Source organism: Lycium barbarum, chromosome 11, assembly GCF_019175385.1.
Source record: "Lycium barbarum isolate Lr01 chromosome 11, ASM1917538v2, whole genome shotgun sequence".
Taxonomy (NCBI): domain Eukaryota; kingdom Viridiplantae; phylum Streptophyta; class Magnoliopsida; order Solanales; family Solanaceae; genus Lycium; species Lycium barbarum.
In genome coordinates this window covers 14,959,840-14,981,839 of record NC_083347.1, presented here as the reverse complement: position 1 = coordinate 14,981,839, position 22,000 = coordinate 14,959,840, and the positions used below count along the sequence as shown (strand labels likewise).

The 22,000-nt window shown below is 35.7% G+C and overlaps 1 long non-coding RNA gene across 1 annotated transcript; it reads right to left on the bottom strand.

The window, feature by feature from the left end:
- Positions 1–753: 753 nt before the first annotated feature.
- LOC132617271 (uncharacterized) lies at positions 754–4,879 on the bottom strand. Its single transcript, XR_009573702.1, has 2 exons — positions 4,799–4,879; positions 754–981 (listed from the first exon to the last, which is right to left on the bottom strand). It is a non-coding gene; the product is annotated as an uncharacterized LOC132617271 (long non-coding RNA).
- Positions 4,880–22,000: the final 17,121 nt, after the last annotated feature.

Below are 22,000 nucleotides of genomic sequence, written 5' to 3'. Positions count from 1 at the left end.
ACCTCATATATCACGCTTCGAGATGTACCTGATCCTGTAGCGATCTGCCCTGTTACCTCTTCCTATTTACTTTCTTTTTTAATCCTTCAGCTTTATATTTCAATCATATCTCAATATTCTTACTTTATTCGACATATGCCTTTCGTATCATCGCTTACCTTTATTCTGATTCATTCAATTTGTTGTGTTCTCAACTTATAGCTGAACTTATCATCAAGAGCCACATTTAATCAATTTCACTATCATGTGAACACTGACTTACTTTTTGGCAATCAATTCATCATCATTGTATTACATTTTTTGATAACGTAACCTCAACGAAGGGGCTTACCTCCGTAGCTTTCATTGTTATCAATCACTTTCTTCTATCACTACCATTCTTCTGCTGCAATCAGGGGTTAGTATAAGGAATCTCATTTCCTATGGCGTAGCTCTATCGCACGATCTTAGAGATGAAAGAAGAGTAACCATCCTAAATGCCTTGTAGCCTCCTGTTTATAGATGTGGCGCGCAACACACCATAAACAAGACTCTACTAGACACGGCTCGTAGACACTTCCTAGGACTGAACTGCTCTGATACCACTTTTGTCATGACCCAGCTAGGGGCCGCGACGGGTACCCGGGGTTAACCACCGAGCACCACTCGTTCTATGTCTCATCATACTCATTTCATGCTTTTTTATTACTTTTATACTCAAATCGTAGGAAAATCATATTTCATATAAAACATAAATACTTATATATATGCCTCTTGGCCATCAAAATAACATTTATACTATATAGCATCTCGTGAGACCATCTAACCCACACTGCGTATCTGCGAGCCTCTACTAGAGTACTAGACATATGGACGGGACAAGACCCCGTCATGCCCAAAATACACATGTACACAAAAGAATAATCATAAGCACCTCCGAATGATGGAGTGCTCTCAAATCAGCTGCTAGCTTCTATGAGTCTGCGTCGTCTCCCTGTCTACCTGTGGGCATGAACAGAGCGTCCAAGGAAAACGGACGTCAGTACGAATATTGTACTGAGTATGTAAGGCATAACAATGGAAATACGTCAATGAGATAAAGGAAACATCAACAACGAGCAACTGTATGTGACTGTCACGTATAGAAGAAATAGCACATGCTGACTTACTTTATATCCATCATCATATCATATATTGCTGCGGAACGTGCAGCCCGGTCCATACATCATCATATATATAAATATATTGCCGTGGAACGTACGGCCCGATCCATAAATAATATAGTATATTAGTGTCGAGGAACGTACGGACCGATCCATATATAATATAGTATGTTAGTGCCGAGGAACGTACGGCCCGATCCATCATCCATATATCCCGCGTCCGGGCACCCCGCGTCCGTGCACCCCGCGTCCGGGATGAAATCATGATATGCCAGCTGATTAGGTGGCTATGCGTCTATAGCGCCTCACTTTTTCCCCATGTCCCCTATATACGTATACATATCATCATCATAATGCATGCATAAGAACTCAAGGACAACTATACTTTATCGGGGTGACGTAAGGTCGTGGTCTCCCGATTTCATTATGGACATCTATAAGTATCCTGCCTCACCATGAAGGAAGAACTGTATAAGGTGAGTGTATACAATACATGATATACTTAACTTAATGGTATTCTGCCTCACCTCGGAGGGAACAATGTATGAGGTGAGTGTATACAACATACGACATCATTAGCGTTATAGGAACTTCATCACATGGACTCTAGAGTCTTTAAACTCAAGCTTATAATCATAAGACTCATAACATATCTCTTGTCTCGTATAGCTATTCATGATCATAGATTTTTGACTTTCTGGGATATATACTCTTTTCGCTTGCTACTCTTTTCGCTTGCTTGCTTCCCCTATGATGCACTCATGTATACCTTCAAGAGAATTCATGTCGTCGTTAGCTAAGCAATTATAAGAACGGACTACTATTCCTAAGAGAAATTGGCCAGCATTTCCTTTGTTTATACTACGTTTCCTATATTCTATTTCAGCTCCCAAACATTCGAATCACAATATAGAAACCAACAATCATCATTTACATACAATTAGCAAACTCCACCAATTTCCTCCAATTTCTCCACATTTAGTGGTTTTATCTTATCGTCACATTTTCTCATACATCACACCTATTTCATGGTCTATACGTCATTTATAACATATTCATACTCCCAACTCATCAATAGTCGTAATTTAATCCAACTATCATTCAACTATGGCACTATTCACGTTTTATGACCCATTTACTACACTCTTCTATAATCCAAGTGTTTCAACGTGTAAATACTTCAATCATCATGAGAAAGTCATGGAACTTACCTTAGACAGTGATTAAACAAGTCTTGAGTGGAGTTCCCCTTCTAGCACCAAAACCCTACCTCACCTTCCTTAGGAATTTCTTGAAGAAGATAAATCTTATTTGAGTTTCATACACTTGGGTCCATGAATTTGATGTTGTTAATCTTGGTTCCCTTTGATTTATCTTGTGGATGAAATGATGAGAGGATTCTAGAGGGTTTTAGGATAAAAAATGGTGAAAAAATGAGTTAGAAACGAAGTTGGGTCTATATATAATGGTCCAGAAAATTCTGGATCGACACAACCTGCGGCACACTTCGCGAGTCGCGAGCATGATCCGCGAGTCGCAGGTGGTGTCGCGGAGCTTTCCAGCTGACCGATCCTCACTGGCACAATCTGCGATGAAACGGCGTGGTCGCGGGTCACGTCCGCGAGTCGCAGGTAATCCGCGATTCGCGGATGGTGTCGCGGATGGTGCCAGAAGGTGCCCGTAACAGTCTGTCGAAGAATGACCATAACCTTTGATCCCGATATGCTGTGGGGGCCCACGACCTATGGTTGGAAAGCTATTTCAATTATCTACAACTTTTATCATGTGGTGTGTTTCCCAAATTCCAACTTTATAATAGCGGTTTGTCCCCTCCAACCCAGATCATCTGAAAACGGTTCCTTAACTCACCCCTTCTGGATGGCCTATGCTCATACTTGGCTTATGAGTCCTTCTTGAAACTTACTTGACACTTCATTACCAATATAAGGGACATTATAATTCTTCTCCAATAATTCATTAAGACATCATTAATTCGATACTCGTATCCGTCCTTCGCCAGTCAATTCACTGTACACGAACGAAAAATTTTCCGAGGTGTAACAGTGCAGCAGGCTATTGGTCTAAATTCTTTGACATATGTGGGGTTTGGGACTTTTGGAACTAGTGTGATAGTGGTACAATTTATCTCTTGCAGCATCTCCCCATTACAAAAGAAATCTAGGACAGCCTCTATTACATCCTCTCCTACTAAGCTCCATTGGTCTTTAAAAAACTCAGCAGGGAATCCATCCTCTCCTGGAGCTTAGTCTAGGGGCAGGTCCTTGAGAGCCACTAGAATTTCCTCTCTTGTAACTTCCTGAACAAGCTCCCTTCCGTGCTCATGTGTGAGGCAAGGGCCATCCCTTGATATGTCCACATTGATGCTAGGAAGTTCTGCTTGTCTTGTTCCTAGAAGGTTAGTGAAAAAACTCAGAAATTCACTCTGTATTTGTGCTGCGGCAGTAAATGTTTCTCCTTGATCATTGCTAATTGCTGCAACTTTATTTCTAGCTTGTCTGGCTTTGAGGGATGCATGGAAGAACTTTGTATTGGAGTTCCCATATGCTATCCATGTTGCCCTCGATTTTTGTCTGACTACCTTTTCATGGATATTAGACCATTTTTCTAGTTGTACTATAACCTCCTTTTCTTCATTTATGAGTTGAGTGTTGTAAAGGTCTGTGCTGAGCTGGTTCTGTATATGCTCTACCTGGCATTGCAGCTCCTCTAGTTTTGTATCCAGCCCATTCATTGCTTGACTCATTGGCCTTGCCCTCTGTGCTATTAGTTTTAGCTTTTGCCATACTCTATACATTGCATACCCCGGTATATGTTGTTGCCATGTGGTCTCTACAATCTGCTTGAACTGCTGATTTTGCAACAACACATTGTACAGCCTGAATGGCCTCTTTAAGTTCTGCCTACTAACCTCAGTGTTTACCAAAATTGGGCAATGGTCCGAACACTCTGGTGTATGATATAGTGCCGTGAGATCACTATATTGCGTGAACCAGTGAGGATTGCCAAATATCCAGTCAATTAAGCTATAAATCCTACACCCCGTGTCACGACCCGACTAGGGGCCGCGACAGGTACCCGGGGCTAACCACCGAGCACCGCTCGTTCTATTACTCATTATACTCATTTACGCTCTTTAATCAAATTATATTCAAATCATAGGAAAATCATCTTTTATTTGAAGCATACACACTTTCGTATACATTGGCCTTTCGGCTATCAAAACAATATATATACACATATATCCATAATAGCAACTTCGTGAGACCATATAACCCACACTGCGCATCTACGAGCCTCTACTAGAGTACTAGACATACGGACAGTACGAGACCCCGTCGTGCCCAAAATACATATACATATATATATATATACACAAAAGTATAAACCCGATTAGCAACTCCGGACTAATGGAGTGCTCCTGAAAATCTTCTGATAGCTCCTATAGGTCTGTGCCGTCTCCCTGACTACCTGTGGGCATGAACACAGCGTCCAAAGAAAATGGACGTCAGTACGAATATTGTACTGAGTATGTAAGGCATAACAATGAAAATACGTCAATGAGATGAATGAAACATCGATACGGAGCAACTGTATATGACTGTAACTTATAGAAGAAATAACACATGCTAACTTACTCATAATCATCATCATCTCATGTATGCAATAATGTATAAGCTGCCCGTCCATATAGGTACGGTATGATAATTTATAAGCTGCCCGTCCATATCGGATCGGTGTGATAATCATAGCCTGCGTCCAGGCCTCCCGCGTCCGGGGTATAAGCTGCCCACTATAGTGGTGTGTATGTCTGCCCGTCCATATAGGAGCGGTGTAATATCATCATCATAATATGCTCCTCATAATACATGCATAAGAACACAAGGACAACTATACTTTGTCGGGGTGACGTAGGGTCGTGATCCTCCGACTTCATTATGGGCATCTATACGTATCCTGCCTCACCATGAAGGATGTAGTGTATAAGGTGAGTGTATGCCATAACAGACATTTGTAACTTAATAGTGTTCTGCCTCACCTTGAAGGGACAATACATAAGGTGAGTATACACGACATCATTAGCATTATAGGAACGTCATAACATTAACTCTAGAGTCTTTAGACTCAAGCTTATCATCATTGTACTCATAACATATCTCTTATCTCATATAACTATTCATGATCATAGACTCTTGATTTTCTGTGGTATATATAGAGAATTCATGTAGAGAAAGGAGAATCATACCATCGGATTCATGCCATAAAAATAAAGGGACTATCCTCACATACCTTTGACATTTACTATTCTTATCGCTTGCTTGCTTCCCCTATGATGCACTCATGTATACCTTCAAGAGAATTCATGTCGTCGTTAGCTAAGCAATTATAAGAACGGACTACTATTTTTAGGGAAAATTGGGCAGCATTTCCTTTGTTTCTACTACTTTTCCCATATTCTATTTCAGCTCCCAAACATTCGCAACCATAATCATAATATAGAAACCAACAACCATCATTTATATATATTTAGCAAAATCCACCAATTTCCTCCAATTTCTCCACATTTAGTGGTTTTAGCTTATCGTCACATTTTTCTCATACATCACACTCATTTCATGGTCTAAACATCATTTATAGCATACTCATGATCACAACATATCAACATTCATGGTTTCATTCAACTACCATTCAATAGTGACACTACTCATCCTTCCAAAACTCATTTTCCATGTTTTTCTACAATCCAAGCATCTTAGCTTTACAATACCTTAAATAGCACAATAAAACCATGAAACATACCTTAGATGATGGTGGAACAAGCTTAGAGTTGAATCCTCCCTTTATCACCAAAACCCTTCTTCACCTTCCTTAGAATTTTCTTGAAGAAGATGAATCCTACTTGAGTTTCACACACTTGGGTTCATGAATTTGATGTTGTTAATCTTGGTCCCCTTTGATTTTTCTTGTGGATGAAATGTTGAGAGGGTTCTAGAGGGTTTTAGGACCAAAAATGGTGAAAAAATGAGTTAAAAACGAAATTGGGTCTATATATAATTGTCCAGAAGATTCTGGACTGACACAACATGCGGCACGCTTTGCGAGACGCAAAGCATGCCTGCGAGCCGCATGTTGGGTCGCAAAACGTGCCAGCCAAACAGCTCTCACTGGCACACTTTTCGATTGACATGCGGAACCGCATGTCGAACTTGCGAGCCGCATGTTTAACTTGCGAGCCGCATGTCTAACTTGCGGAGCCGGATGTTGTGCCGCAAGGTGCGCCAAGCTGTCCGTCGTAAAATGGCCATAACTTTTGATCCCAATAGGATGTGAGGACCCACGACCTATGGTTAGAAAGATCTTTTAATTGTCTACAACTTTCATCCTGTGGTGTTTTTCCCAAATTCCAACTTTATAATATTGTTTTGGCCCCTCCAAATCAGATCATCCGAAATGTTCCCTTAAATCGCCCTTTTGGGATGGCTTATGCCCATATTTGGCTTATGGGTCCTTCTTAACACATACTTAACACTTCATTACCAATATAAGGGACATTATAACTCTTCTCCAAAATTTCATTAATCCATCATTAATTCGATACTCGAAATTCTTTCCCGATACACAACATATACCTTGCTTTCCTTAACAACTTTCGTCTCCTACCTCCAATGTCTTTGAAATCTCATTTAGAATCATTAAATATTATTTCTTACTTATCAAAACATTAAATGCATCATGCCCTTCGTCCGTCAATTCACTGTGCATGAACGGAAAATTTTCCGAGGTGTAACAATCTTCCCCCCTTGGGAACATTCGTCCTCGAATGTTAAACTATTCGGAATTCTATGAATTTTCGCCATATTTGTTTTTACTCGGAGTGTCATGACCACACTATTCTTGCTTACCCCTTATTCCTTGCAAGTCGCATAATCGTTCTTGCGTGATTCGTGTACATACATTTCTATACATATGCAAGTATCCACATCCGTATTTGTATTCGTAATCATATTCATTTACCCATCATTAGACTTATTTCTGCACAACTCTCACTCTTTGTTTTAGAGTCCATATCTGTCACATCTTAGAGTCCATTACTTCAATCTCTACACTTATATTACCTTTACTCGCTTCCCCCCTTTTAGGATTTTCCTTGTACCATTCTCAAATCTGTTACCTCACCTTCAAATATTTAATTCATATATCCCTTATGTCCCATGCTCTTTTACTCTTGATTATACCAATCACAAACTACTACGACTTTGCCATATCACTTTTCTCTAATTTCTTTTTCAAGTTGGCTTCCCTTTTTGTCATTGCTTTCTATCATCTCTTGTCATTGAAGAACCTCTATACTGGACTTTCCTTTAACAAGGTCTTATAAACTTTCTCATCTATTGCTCCAGGGCTCGCTTGTTGGTTTCACACTTGCATTCACTCTTTATTCATATAGAACATGTCACGTCTTTAGTCATTTCCTCCCTATACGTTACTTACCACATAAGTTATCTCACCAATGTATTCATATTCATTATAACCCCTCATATTCGTATCTCTATCTTCGTGATGCTGCTACTTTATTTTGCTAATAAACTTATCATATTTTACTCGTGCTTATATATCCAATCGCTACTCCAATATCGCACTCTATTAGAGTTACACTTTCTCATCCATGTCATGTTTTAGTGCTACTAATCTCCCTTGTTCACTCTAGCATTTCTCTTTACCGTATCAATGTCGCTCTTATAACTGCCATTACTATCAATTCAATAGTATCTAGCTCAATTCTTGTAGTCATTAACGATACTTCTAGCTTAATCTCATTTTGCCATTACTCTTTTGCACATCATCTTTTCTTGTTAGGACATATTACAAGCTTATTTCTTATCTCCTTTGGATTCTAGAAAAATTTTGGCAGAGTTTCCTCTATATTTCTTACTATCCCAAAACCTGCACGCAGCAAATACCAAAAATGCCTCACAGGGCCAATATATATGTAAATATACGGCATATCTCAGCCACACAGGGCTTCCACTTTCAAGTAAAAGCAGCGGTATGTCGAAACTTACCTCATATACCGCACTCTGAGATGCACCTGATCCTATAGCAATCTGCCCTATAACCTCTTCCCATTTACTTTCTTTTTTTCATCCTTCGGCTTTATATTTCAATCATATCTCAATATTCTTACTTTATTCGACATATGCCTTTCGTATCATCGCTTACATTTATTCTGATTCATTCAATTTGCTGTGTTCTCAACTTATAGCTGAACTTATCATCAAGAGACACATTTAATCAATTTCTCTATCATATGAACACTGACTTACTTTCTGACAATCAATTCATCATCATAGCATTACATAATTCGATAACTTAACCTCAACGAAGGGGCTTACCTCCGTAGCTTTCATTGTTATCAATCACTTTCTTCTATCACTATTATTCTTCTGCTGCAATCAGGGATTAGTATAAGGAATCTCATTTCCTATGGCTTAGCTCTATCGCACGATCTTAGAGATGAAAGAAGAGTAACCATCCTAAATGCCCTGTAGCCTCCTGTTTATAGATGTGGCGCGCAACACACAATAAACAAGACTCTACTAGACACGGCTCGTAGACACTTCCTAGGACTGAACTGCTCTGATACCACTTTTGTCACGACCCGACTAGGGGCCGCGACGGATACCCGGGGCTAACCACCGAGCACCACTCGTTCTATTACTCATTATACTCATTTACGCTCTTTAATCAAATTATATTCAAATCATAGGAAAATCATCTTTTATTTGAAGCATACACACTTTCGTATACATTGGCCTTTCGGCTATCAAAACAATATATATACACATATATCCATAATAGCAACTTCGTGAGACCATATAACCCACACTGCGCATCTACGAGCCTCTACTAGAGTACTAGACATACGGACAGTACGAGACCCCGTCGTGCCCAAAATACATATACATATATATATATACACAAAAGTATAAACCCGATTAGCACCTCCGGACTAATGGAGTGCTCCTGAAAATCTTCTGATAGCTCCTATAGGTCTGTGCCGTCTCCCTGACTACCTGTGGGCATGAACACAGCGTCCAAAGAAAATGGACGTCAGTACGAATATTGTACTGAGTATGTAAGGCATAACAATGAAAATACGTCAATGAGATGAATGAAACATCGATACGGAGCAACTGTATATGACTGTAACTTATAGAAGAAATAACACATGCTAACTTACTCATAATCATCATCATCTCATGTATGCAATAATGTATAAGCTGCCCGTCCATATAGGTACGGTATGATAATTTATAAGCTGCCCGTCCATATCGGATCGGTGTGATAATCATAGCCTGCGTCCAGGCCTCCCGCGTCCGGGGTATAAGCTGCCCACTATAGTGGTGTGTATGTCTGCCCGTCCATATAGGAGCGGTGTAATATCATCATCATAATATGCTCCTCATAATACATGCATAAGAACACAAGGACAACTATACTTTGTCGGGGTGACGTAGGGTCGTGATCCTCCGACTTCATTATGGGCATCTATACGTATCCTGCCTCACCATGAAGGATGTAGTGTATAAGGTGAGTGTATGCCATAACAGACATCTGTAACTTAATAGTGTTCTGCCTCACCTTGAAGGGACAATACATAAGGTGAGTATACACGACATCATTAGCATTATAGGAACGTCATAACATTAACTCTAGAGTCTTTAGACTCAAGCTTATCATCATTGTACTCATAACATATCTCTTATCTCATATAACTATTCATGATCATAGACTCTTGATTTTCTGTGGTATATATAGAGAATTCATGTAGAGAAAGGAGAATCATACCATCGGATTCATGCCATAAAAAGAAAGGGACTATCCTCACATACCTTTGACATTTACTATTCTTATCGCTTGCTTGCTTCCCCTATGATGCACTCATGTATACCTTCAAGAGAATTCATGTCGTCGTTAGCTAAGCAATTATAAGAACGGACTACTATTTTTAGGGAAAATTGGGCAGCATTTCCTTTGTTTCTACTACTTTTCCCATATTCTATTTCAGCTCCCAAACATTCGCAACCATAATCATAATATAGAAACCAACAACCATCATTTATATATATTTAGCAAAATCCACCAATTTCCTCCAATTTCTCCACATTTAGTGGTTTTAGCTTATCGTCACATTTTTCTCATACATCACACTCATTTCATGGTCTAAACATCATTTATAGCATACTCATGATCACAACATATCAACATTCATGGTTTCATTCAACTACCATTCAATAAAGACACTACTCATCCTTCCACAACTCATTTTCCATGTTTTTCTACAATCCAAGCATCTTAGCTTTACAATACCTTAAATATCACAATAAAACCATGAAACATACCTTAGATGATGGTGGAACAAGCTTAGAGTTGAATCCTCCCTTTATCACCAAAACCCTTCTTCACCTTCCTTAGAATTTTCTTGAAGAAGATGAATCCTACTTGAGTTTCACACACTTGGGTTCATGAATTTGATGTTGTTAATCTTGGTCCCCTTTGATTTTTCTTGTGGATGAAATGTTGAGAGGGTTCTAGAGGGTTTTAGGACCAAAAACGGTGAAAAAATGAGTTAAAAACGAAATTGGGTCTATATATAATTGTCCAGAAGATTCTGGACTGACACAACATGCGGCACGCTTTGCGAGACGCAAAGCATGCTTGCGAGCCGCATGTTGGGTCGCAAAACGTGCCAGCCAAACAGCTCTCACTGGCACACTTTGCGGTTGACATGCGGAACCGCATGTCGAACTTGCGAGCCGCATGTTGTGCCGCAAGGTGCGCCAAGCTGTCTGTCGTAAAATGGCCATAACCTTTGATCCCGATAGGCTGTGAGGGCCCACGACCTATGGTTAGAAAGATATTTTAATTGTCTACAACTTTCATTCTGTGGTGTTTTTCCCAAATTCCAACTTTATAATATCGTTTTGGCCCCTCCAAATCAGATCATCCGAAATGTTCCCTTAAATCGCCCTTTTGGGATGGCTTATGCCCATATTTGGCTTATGGGTCCTTCTTGACACTTACTTAACACTTCATTACCAATATAAGGGACATTATAACTCTTCTCCAAAATTTCATTAATCCATCATTAATTCGATACTCGAAATTCTTTCCCGATACACAACATATACCTTGCTTTCCTTAACAACTTTCGTCTCCTACCTCCAATGTCTTTGAAATCTCATTTAGAATCATTAAATATTATTTCTTACTTATCAAAACATTATATGCATCATGCCCTTCGTCAGTCAATTCACTGTGCATGAACGGAAAATTTTCCGAGGTGTAACACCCCGCATCCCTCTTGTTACACCATGAGTAGTGACAACCCCTTCTAGTTAGTTGTCCCACTCCAATATCTTCCACACAGTCTTGAAAATCAATTAGTTCAGTCGGATGCACTGGTGCTCCATTTATTCTATCCCCCACAGATAGCATTGTGTTGAAGTCCCCAAGGATCACCCAAGGGTCATTTATACTAGTATTTAGACTCCTTAGCTGGTGCCATAGTGCCTTCCTCTCGACCTCAGTGTTAAGCCCATAAACAAATGTCATGGTGCATTTGAAGTAGGAGTCTCTGTCCTCTACAATACAGTGTACTAACTGGGAATCAGAGTATAGAACTCTAACTCTAATTTTTTGGTGCTTCCAACAAACCCATATTCTGCCATTTGGGACTGCTGGATAGTCTGTGAATATCTCCCATTCCATACCTATTTGCTTCTTAATCTTAGTTGCATTTCTCTCCTGAACCTTTGTTTCCAAACACCCTATTAAATCTACTTTGTTTTTACGCAGAAAGGTTTTCAATTCCTTCTGCTTGAAGGGCTTGTTCAGCCCTCGGATATTCCATGAGCAAAAATTCATGGGGGGTTGTGTGACCACCCTTCCCTGCCCCCTATCACCCTCTCTTGCTTCAGTGATTTTTAGGCCCGCATTCTTATTTTGGCGACAGAATTGCTCTAATTCCGCAACATCCATATTCTTTGCCTTGGATGGAGAAGTATGGACCTTTTTTGTTTTCCCTTTTAGTTGAGTTCTCTGGATATTTCCTTCAGCCTTATCATCGTGTGAATTATTGGTATCAGAAGCACCACTGGCCTGAGGAGCTACTGGTACTCTATTTTGCGGAAGGACATTGTCATCATAGCTTGATCTCCATTCCTGCCTGAATCTCTGTCGCTTCTTCTTCCTTTGCTCCACTGCTGGTTTTTCTAGATTCACAGGATTTTCCTTACATGTAACCATATGATGATCTATTTGCAAACATTCTTGACAATATTTTGGCAACCAATCATAGTCAATTTTCTGGTTTCGAACTTTCCCTGTTGGAGTTTCAATTAGGATAGAGTCAGGGAAAGGTTGGGATGTGTCCATTTCGATAAGCATTCTAGCATATGACACTCTCTCCCCTCGAGCTGTCAGTTTATCTGTGCATAAAGGTTTCCCCAGACAACTAGCAATTCTTCCAAGGTTTTCTATATCCCAATATTGTATGGGTAGACTAGGGAAAGTTACCCAAATGGGGAGCAGCTTAGATGACTCTTCTGTAATTTCGAAGTCCTCCTCCCACTGCTTAACAATCAGGGGTCGACTATTGAATGTATACGGTTCTGCCTCCAACACAGCTTCCTTGTCCTATGCACTTTCGAATAGATAGATAAAATAGCCATCTGTATGTAGGAAAACCTGCGGTGCAGCAACAAAATTCCAGACTCCATACACAAACCTCAACATCTCCTTGAACGTAGGGTTCCCCCCCCCCCCCCCCCCACTACAAATCCCACCAGTGCCTCTTGCCATTTTTCCTTTTGTTCCTCAATTCCAGTTGGATTAAGCTTCACTACTTTAATTCCATCCTTAATAGTAGGCGGAAAGTAGTCAAGCTTCTTACCTTGGTGTAATGAGCGGTTCCCTTTCACAATCTCAACTAGAGATGGGGGTTTTATCCTCTCTCGTTCTTCATCTGTATTCTTAATCGCACTTGAACCAGCTGAAAATGTCAGTTTGCGCACTGTCTCAGTCTCTTCTTTTTGCTCTGGGCTTGAGTCACCTGTGGGTGGGTCGTCACTTTTGGATCTGGTTGAGTTTCCACTCTGACAGGACTGCTCAGCGGGGTACTTTGTGGTTGTCCTATCATCGTTGGTTTTGGTCTTTGTAGCACAGTAGGGGCGCTGCCTCTGCCCACCATCCATTTCCCGAAGTGAATAGGGGCTAGGGCTTGAGGGACTCCCGATTCAGGCGTAACAGTGCGACCGCTTTTATCTCTCACTGGTGTGGGTGTGGGTTCTCTCGGCGGGGTGGGATCCGGCGGCGGTGGTGGTGGTGGATTCTTTTTCCTCCCTCGTGCCATTGTAGCTTTTGGTGTACGTTAGCTATCCTGCTTAACGTGCACCACCATTGGCAAATTTCGTAATTCTATTATGATCATTTGCTCCTCCCTTTTTCAAGGATTATTATATTTAGAACCGATTGGTCTACCATGCTCCATGCATGTTGTAAACTCTGTCCTTCAGGGACATTAGGAGCATTTTGCAGATGAAATATGAAATAGTTGGGTCAGCAAATGCTTCCAGCATTTTACTTGAATTATCTGAGGATCATACTGATGATAATTCACAACATATTTCTTAGCTGCTTATTCTCCCCCCCCCCCCCCCCCCCCTTATTTTAGTGACATATGTCCCCATTTTCTTTGGGAAAATCAATCTGTGTGCATCATGGTATAACCATTAATTATGTACCGCACATCAAATGCTAAAAGATGGAAATATCTAGTTCCTGACCCTGAACCAAATATGAGGGAAGAATTTATCAAAATTTATTGATCTGAAGCATAAAAATGTTGTTGTATGCAATATATCATATCTCAGACCAACATCTGAAAACTCTGTTCTCATAAGCAATGGTTTAGCTGTATTTTGGAAGCGTCTAATGCCAAACCAACTTAGATATAAACCAGCATTATCAAGATGATTGTCTTGATTACGTATTCTGAAAATTGTGCTTCCAACTCAATCATTTTGAGCAAGCAACTTCGTAAATGTCAAACTGTCAGTTGACAATAAACATACATATGACCGTCTCATAGATGCATCTATTTAAGACATCACAGTGCAGGTGAAGGGGTCCACATTCACCTTTTATATTTTTCAGAATTTTTGGGGATTCAGTCCCAACATTAGCTGGTGTAATCAACTTATCATGAGAACAAGCAACACAAACAATTTTTTGAAGAATCTTCTAGTTCTTCAATATGTTTTAATACTCAATTAGCACATCAGATTTAAATCATGACAACCAAAATGGTATTTCCAACTAATAAAATTATCTATATCCGTAAAACTTAAGTTTACCATGACGAGTGCTATTTATTTTAGTAAACTTCTTGTTTAATATTGCATGAGATTTTATGTCATAAACTTCTGGTTTATTGTGACATGTGATCCATCATACTCGGGTAACGTTTCATATACATATTCCTTACCCGTAGTAACTTAAAAATATTCAATTTTTCAATCATTTGTAGTCCCAATGTGATAACCAATTTTATTGCTAGTAAACTTCAGGTTTACTAGGATTTATAACAATTACGATCTGGGATAAATGGTGCAATCATGTATAACCTCTTTAAGAGACATTAATTTATTTTTCATAATCAGATATTATTTGAACACTGTTGGTGTCATGATACTCGTAAACAAATAATTATCTCTTCTGGAGTCCTTGATTTTTGTATCACCAAATATTGCGTAGATACTGCTAGTATCATGGGAAAAATTTTGTTAGACACTGTTGGTGTCATGAAAGAAACAGTAATTAAATGGACATTATAAATTGTAAATTACGAAAAGTAAACATTAAGTTCTAACTTCAGTATTTCAAATATCTCCTTCAAGGAGACTAGCCATTAACATCTGAATATTTTGTATCAAAGCAGCAACCACATAGTAATCACACCCTTCAGGAAAGGGATACACCAATGTTTATTTCCTTCAAGGTAATCAATAACAACTAACCATAATTTATCAATGTGGTTATAGTAGAAAGCACTTTACTCTGCTTCCTTTTTCTTTAAAGTGATACTTTAATAAAATTATTCAAGATGTTTCTATATACGACAGGTACGTGTTGCAATGCCTTAATTTCATACCACACAAATAAAATGTATATTCCTTGTATTTTATCTCTCTAAGAGATAGGTTGTGGTATTTCTTCATTCACTTCGGGAAATGAATCCTGATTATTCAAATGTGCTTGCTATACGACATTTATCAATAACTCGTTATTTTCCTCAAGCACAAGAAGATATTGCTTCAGAATATTTCGCAAATATTTTATCGATTCTTTCTGCTTCATGAGTAAAGTTTAAAGTTTTACCACTTCGGGAGTAAAGTTTAAATGTTTACTACTTCGAGAGTAAATTTTAACGTCTTACTACTTCAGGAGTAGATCTCGAAGTTATTTACTACTTCAAGAGTAAATTTCAGAATTCTACTACTTGGAGAGTAGAGCTCAGAGGTTACAACATTCGGAGTAGAGTTCAAAGTTTTGCTACTTCGGGAGCAGATTTATGAGTTTACTACTTCGGGAGTAAAGCATAGAATATTTGAAATATTTCTTCTCAATTATTCTACCTCTTCTAGAGTTGAGTCGTGATTTCTTCACAACCAAGAGCACGTCTGTATTGATAAGCTTTACTAAATATTATCACATTCACTTCAGGGAATGAATTTGTATTTTTAGCTTTTATCAAAAGTTCTCATTCTTCAGGAATAGAACACAATCATTTGAATGTGCCTTAAGTATATCAAACCGTAATAGGTTAGAGCATCTTTCAAAATATTGCTACTTCAGGAGTAAATCGAGGCATATATATGATGTAGAAACTTTTCTCTAACACATCTTCAATTGTAGCCATAGTAATGCATAGAAAATATTATCCCTTCTGGTGATCATAAACTTAACAAGGTAATACTAAATGGATAACAAAAATTACCTTTGAAAGTGACGAATTCTGCTGATACTCGAAGGCAACCAAAGAACCATAAAATTAATGTCCAACAACTATGGAGATTATGGCAACAAAATTTTCAATGAACATCAAACGAGGAGTAATATCCAAGAATTCTACGTCTGTAGCTTATTAATATTTCCAAGGTATCAATACCTTTTCTTTCAATACCACTGAGATCTACTTATTGTTAACGCCACTAGAATCAACAAAATAAGTAACACAGAGATTATCACCATCAACTAATGGGTGATGATATATATCCCACCTGTTTTGATATATCATTCATTCATTCAGCTTAAAGACACAGATTCAAATTCGACCATAATTACTTACCTGGAAATTGGTTTGAGAATGGTACTCTCACCGCTCTACGAATCTTTAAACCAATGCGCTTTGATCGTTTCAAAATATTTGCTCAAGGTAGAGTCTCGTGCTGATAACGTGTTATAAAATAAAGCTAAAAGAGTCACAATATTAAAGGATGAAAACCATAGAAATAGAATGACAAAAGAAGAGAGATTTTTACTATTCTTCCAAAATGTGTTACAAGTGTATTTCATATGAAAACTTATGCCTCTATTTATAGTGCTACATATGCATTTAATATATGAGAAAATGGAGGAACTATTAAGATGGTGGAGGAAAATGGAGGAACCATTAATATGGCGGAGAAAAATGGAGGAACCATTAAGATGGTGGAGACATCCATAATATATTTCATAACAGACATTTCTTTTTTAATTCTTTACCGTAATAAAAGAGTCATCCACCTAATTAAAAAACATTTTCCCAGTTGAAGACTTTTTTTTTTTTTTGGTCAAGTTGAAGACTTATAAAGGGTCTTTTATATAGGATAAATCTATTCATCACAACTCATCACAATCAGAGGTATTAAAGTAATTTTAAATAACTTTTGAGAGCATTAAAACAACTTTACACGACTTCCGAGCACATAATAGCCATTTACTCCTTTTTCTATATCAAAAATACTCTTCTCTGAAAAAAGAAGAAATGACAATTCAAATCTCACTATCTCTTTTCAAAATCATTATTTTTCTTCCGAATGTATTGACTTTTATTCTCTCTCTTTCTTTAATATAATTACTGTTGTTTTTCTTTTTTTTTCATTGGTCATCACATACCTTTTAATGTCATAAAATTAAACATAGGAGAATATTATATTCTCCTTTTATTTTATTTTTTATGTTTTTTTAAGATTATGATGAAATAGAGCATATTTAACATTGATGACCAAAATTCATTTACCCTCTTTTTTCTTTATCTTTTATTTATTTTTATTTTTTTGGTGAAGAAATTTTTTTTATTGCTCAATCACACGAACAGTTACAATATTTGTCTTTTTTTTCCTATCCTCCTATATTTATCTATCCTCACCCAACATGAACATATCTATTTAGTTACAGAGTATAAGTAACTATGTAATTACCCTATCTATCCAAAAAAAAATTCTTTTCATTTCTTCCTTTTGTGATTGACTTTAATTAAAACATTAAATTAACTCAATCTAGCTAAATAATAGATATAATTGAGAAACAATTAACAAATTTTAATTTAAGTCAATCAATTTTTTAAATTTTAAAAATAGTGGATGTAACAACTCAACATTATGGTTGAATTTAATAGAAATATCGAAATGGTTCAATTTAACTAAGTATTATATACGACTGGGAGAAATAAATTGATAACTATTGAATCAATTTCATAAAACAAATTGATTCAATTTCATAAATTAAAAAAAATGTAGATGTAACAAGTAGTCAACGATATGGTTTACTACAATTGAAACATTGAATTATCTCAATTTAGCTACGTATTAGATAGAATTGGTAACAATTAATAATTTTAGATCTAACTCAATCATTTTTTTAAATAGTGGATGTAATAAGTAGTTAGCAATATGATCGACTTTAATTAAATTTTTGATGAACAATTTGTAATAACAATTAGCAACTTTTGATTTATCTAATCAGTTTTTTTTATATAAATTTTAAAAAATATGCAAGAAGTAGTCAAAACTATGGTTGATTTTAATTGAAACATTGAATTATATTAATTATCTAGGTATTAGATAGAATTGAGTAATAATTAGCAAGTTTAGATCTAATCCAATCAATTTAAACAAAAATCGTGGATGTAAAAGTAGTCAACACTAAAGTTGACTTTAATTGAAACATTGAATTCCTTCAATTTAGTTAAGTATTAATATAATTATTGAGTAAAATGTTTGTATCGACTAGTAAGTTTAGATCTAATTTAAAAATAAAAATAAAAAGCAGTGGATGTAACAAGTATTCAAAACTATGACTCACTTTAATTGAAATATTGAATTGCTTCCATTTAACTAAGTATTATATAGGATTGAGTAACAATTTATAAATTTTGATTTAATTCATTTTTTTTAAAAGTACACGTGACAAGTAGCCAATACTATGATTGACTTTAATTGAAATATAGAATTGTCTCAATTAGCTAAGTATTAGATATGATTGAGTAACAATTAGCAAGTTTAGATCTAATTCAATCAATTTAAACAAAAATAGTTGAAGTAACAAGTAGTCAACACTATGGTTGACTTAATTGAAACATTAAATTCCTTAAATTTATCTAAGCATTATATAATATTGAGTAAAATGTTTGCTAAGTTTTGATTCAATTCAAGATAAAATGTATACTAAAAGTAGTCAACACTAGGATGTTCACAGTTTGGTTAAAAACAGATCCAACCCGAAAATCAAAACCAAACCGATATTTTGGTTGGTTTTGAATTTTTAAAAACTGGTTTTCGTTTAACTAAGAAAATCGAAGAAAAAATCGAACCGAACCGACAATTTATACATAATATATATACTTTTAGTTTTTATAAATACTTTTAAATAATTTATATACTTTTTGATTCAATTCAAGATAAAATGTATACTAAAAGTAGTCAACACTAGGGATGTTCACGGTTTGGTTAAAAACAGATCCAACCCGAAAATCAAAACCAAACCGATATTTTGGTTGGTTTTGAATTTTTAAAAACTGGTTTTGGTTTAACTAAAAGCAAACCGAAGAAAAAACCGAACCGAACCGACAATTTATACATAATATATATATATATATATATATATATATATATATATATATATATATATATATATATATATATATATATATATATATATATATATAATATACTTTTAGTTTTTATAAATACTTTTAAAAAATTTATATACTTTTTAATAAAAAAAATTATTTATCTCTAATAAGCTAATGAACTTTATACTGTAAACCGATTTTAAAAAAATAATCATGAATTCAAACTCATTTATTTAAAGAAACAACTACTCCATATGAGATTTTCCTAGATTTTTTTTATTTCTTATAAACTAAAATGTTTGCTAAGTTTTGATTCAATTCAAGATTAAATGTATATAAAAAGTAGTCACCAGTAACACTATGGTTAATTTTAATTGAAATATTGAATTATCTCAATTTAATTGAGTATTAGATATGATTGAGTAACAATAAGCATGTTCGAATCTAATTCAATCAATCTAAAAAATACAGTGGATGTACCAAGTAGTCAACATTATGGTTGTGCATAGTTTTGATAAACCTGAAATTCAAATCGAAATTCAAACATTTTGAACTTATATTCTAAAATTTTTAAATTGTGGATTGGATTTTGGATTTATTTTTTAAATATTTTGGATTTTGGATCAGATTTTGGATTTGAAACTCTGAATTTTTAGATATCCGAAAACCGAATTTCTTATACTAAAGCCTACCCGACTATCCTTTAGATATCGCATTATCTATATGTCCAATCTAATATGTCAAATAAAAATGTTACTAAGTTGCTTGTACGAATACTTTATTTGTATGATTGTTATAACAACGAAGAACTATATATTAAGGCAATTTGGTATGAATATTTTATTTGGTTGTTCATTTTGTAAGAAGAAGAAGAAGAAGAAGAAGAAGAAGAAGAAGTATTAGTAGTTCAACTTATAGGCTGAACCGAGAATTCGAATTATTCAAACCGATTTATCTGAAACCGAACTTAAAAAATCTAATCCAATTCGAACGTATTTGGATCGGATTAGGATTACATTTGGCAAAATTCAAAAATCGAAATGATAATCCAGAATATGCTAAACTCGATCCGATCCAACCGATGAACAAACCTGGTCAATACTATGATTGATTTTAATTGAATTGAATTGCTTTCAATTTACCTAAGTATTATACATGATAGAGTGAAATGTTTGCTAAATTTTGATTTAATTCAATCTTTATTTAAAAAAAATACATGTAACAAGTAGTCAATACTATGATTGACATTAATTTAAACATTGAATTGTCTCAACTAGCTAAATATTAGATATAATTGAGTAACAATTAACAAGTTCTGATTTACTTCAATCAATTTTATTTTTAAAAAATAGTGGAAGGACCAAGTAGTCAATATTATGTTTAACTTTGAATGAAAGATTTAATTTTTTTTTTAAAATACAGATAAGTATCATATATGATTGAGGAGCAATTAACAAATTTTTATTTAATTTAATTAATTTTTTAAAAATGGCAAACAATACATGAAACAAGCAGTCAATATTATGATTGACATTGATTAAAGCATTAAATTACTTTAATATAGCTAAATATTATATCGAATTGAGTAATTTTGTTTTACCAAGTTTTGATTCAATTCAATCATTTTTTTGTATCAAATAAATGAAATTTCGTCAAGAAGTAGACATTTTAGAGGGAAAAATAAAAAAATATTTATAAAATATCAATTTATGATCTCTAAGTGTTGGAAGAATAAAAATATTAAAGCATGCTAAGTGTAATAAATGCTTTGTCTTGGAGAGAAAAGATTTGGAAGGAAATATCAACTATGGAGTCAAATCTCATTAAGGGTACAAGAGTCTTTTTACAGTGGTTGTGATGAATTGTGATGTTTGTGGTTGTGATGTTTAGCACTACCCTTTTATATAATCAACTCAGCTTGTCTTCTTATTTCAGAACCAAAAATTTCAAATGAAGTTTTTGAGGTCTTCTATTAGTCTTTTTTTACTTTTTATTACTGTACTTTCTTATAGTTTGGTTAGTTGGAAATGAAAAAAAAAAGTTCTGGAACCGGAGGTTAAACTGCTGATGTCTCTGTAAATTGTTCAATAATGCCGTGTAAATTTTAGTACTAACTTTTGACTGACAACAAAATAAATGTATGGCTAAATACCTAGATAGCCCTTTGAAATTGGCACAATTTATAAGTTAGACATATAAACTTAGCTTGTGACCAGATAAACACTTTAATTTGACAAATATGTGTCTCATAGGCAACTCATGCTGACATGGCAAGTTGTGTGTTCTTCCCTCACAAATGAGCAGTGGATGACTTAATTAATATTTTTTCTTATTTTTAATTTCTCATTGTCATTTTTTCAACTTTCAATATACATTTCATGTGGGATCCCACGATTTCATCTTCCTCCTTCACTGATTTTCTCCAATTCGTTTGCTCCTGCTTCACCCATATAAATATCGCAAATAAAACATTTAATGCTTATTCATGAACTATAAAATGTGTTTCATTATGGATTGACTAATTAATTTAACTTACAGGCTCACATGAAAAAGGATTTATCTTACAATCTGCGTTAAATCGGATTTGAGCCTTTTACTTAATAAAGAGATAAAATTTAAAATAAAAGGAAGAGAAATCTTGTTTGAATAAAATAGAGGAACA